At 61.6% G+C, this 2,081-nt stretch overlaps 1 protein-coding gene across 1 annotated transcript in view; it reads right to left on the bottom strand.

The window, feature by feature from the left end:
* Window positions 1-2,081, bottom strand: part of MXRA7 (matrix-remodelling associated 7) — a 24,904-nt gene that overhangs the window by 21,921 nt on the left and 902 nt on the right. The window lies entirely within an intron of this gene.

Genomic DNA, 2,081 nt, shown 5'->3' with positions numbered 1-2,081 from the left:
TGCCTCCGATCCGTGTGCCAAGCTGCGGCATGGCTGCTGGAGTGAGGAACACCAGAGACCTCCAACGCCCAGCCCTGGAGCCAGGGTTTGGAGCTCATGAGCTGCCCTCCGCGGCAGCCCCAGGCTGCAGGACCGGGACCCTTGCAAGGAGCCATCGGCGAGGGGGAGCAGCTCGGCCAGCACCGGGCTCTTGGCAGGGCTGGAGGCAGCTGCCCGGGATGCTGATGCAGCAGATCAGGGCTAGCAGGAGGGGAAAGGAGAGGAACAGCACAGTATGCTCGGTTCGTTAACACTTGCAGGGCCTGCTCTGCCAGCTGCCTTCTCCATCGCAGGGTAATACCCCCTTGAAACCCTCCTGTCCCCCCGCTGCAATCCCGGAGTTGCGGCTTCCCTGCCCTCTCAGCCCCACATCAGCTTTGAATGCAGAATGGCCTCGACCCCTGTGCAAAGCCTTCCTTCCCCTGCCCTCTCCCAGCCCAAACGCTTCTCAGCTGAACCTTTTCCCGCTGCGCCGGGAGGGCAGCTGCGGAGGAGGATACGCGTGGGCAGGGAGCGGGGACATCGTGTCCGTTGGCCTTGCAGTGAAAATACCAGTGCTGGGCTGGGAGCAGCCTCTGTAAAACGGTCGGCAGGGACAAAACCCCCACCCTGAGCCTGGCTTTGCCCGCAGCTCCTGCCAGCCGGGGCGGAGGGGAGAGCCCTCCCTGCCTGGAGCATCCCGACAGCCTGCCCCAAATTTCAGGGCTCCTCAGCCCTGCCGGGGCCGGGGGGTGCTGCTGTGCCGGTTCCCCTTGCAGCCGTGGGGTAAGAGCAGCTGAGCCGGGGGCTGCTGCCCCAGGCACGGGATGCTCTGCAAGAGCAGGGCAGCGTCCTGCAGCCAAAAAATGGAGGGGGAAGGTGTTGGGGCAATGCTGGGAGACTTGACAACTGAAGAGGACACTATGGCACCCTGGGCACTGCTCTCCTATATGAAACAGCCCAGGGGCAATACAGGGAGACTCTTTCGAGCAGTGGGGAGCGAGGGAAGCATGGACGGGGGCCAGACAGCAGCAGGAGCTGCTGGAGAACCAGGGACCCAAGTGCTCCAGCCGGCAGCCCACAAGCCAGCATCTCTCCAGGGTTGCACGCCGAACAAGAAAGCCTCCCCGCAGAAAAAAAAGGGCGACAAGAAGCGCTGCAGAGACTGCACACGTCATTATCCGGGAGTATCTGGAGGAGACTTGACACGGGCTGCCCAGGCCAGCTGCTGCGGCAAACAAAGATCGCATTGCCACCGGCATCGGCAAGGGGATGCGCTCAGCGGCAGCTGCCTGGCCCCAAGGCCACGTGGGGCAGGGAACACGCCGGGCGCTCCCTGCCCGCTCCTGCTTGCGGGCAGGATGGACCCAGCCCACTTCACAGCACATCCCGTGCCCGCTTACATCTGAATCATCCCTCTGTACAGCTTGCCAGGGGCTTTGGAAAGCCCAGCGCCCGCAGGGTTAAAATCCAACAAGTCATTTACCTTAAATACCAATGCAGCAATACATCTGTCTCAGCTTTTGGCAGCTCTTGGCTTTAGAGCTGAAGCATTTGTTGGATCATCAGAAACATGTTTTTGCCCTTTAGCTTCCACAGCCAACAAGCGAGACGCCCGCGCATGAAGCTGACTCAGGAGCGAAGACAAGACCCCCAGGGACATTTTGGGCACGGGCAGCACCAGCCACAGACGGCTCCAAGTTACCCAGGGGAAGACGGCTCAGACGCAGGAGCTTGGTGTTGTCCCCCCAAAATCCTCCCTCATGGCTCTGCCACTGTGCAAGCCCCCTCCCAGCCCTAGGGGAGATGGAGGCCGGGCTCCCCATCACAGCATCATCTGGTTTTCAGCTCATTTCTGGCCATTTCCTCCCCGCTTCCTCCATCCCCGGCACAGACCCCTCTGAGCAATGGGTTTCCCTTCTCAGGGGGCTGGTGTGTTCCTCTCCTTGTCCTCAGTCATAGGGACAGCCCCGGCATCTATGGACAGGATGGGGACAAACGACTGCCCCACTCCAGCTCTGGGAAAAGGGAAGATCCCAGGCTGCAAAGCAGGGGGAGAAAAT

The sequence above is a fragment of the Fulmarus glacialis genome, unplaced genomic scaffold (genome assembly GCF_000690835.1).
Source record: "Fulmarus glacialis isolate BGI_N327 unplaced genomic scaffold, ASM69083v1 scaffold1818, whole genome shotgun sequence".
NCBI lineage: Eukaryota > Metazoa > Chordata > Aves > Procellariiformes > Procellariidae > Fulmarus > Fulmarus glacialis.
This window is presented reverse-complemented; position numbering and strand designations above follow the sequence as displayed.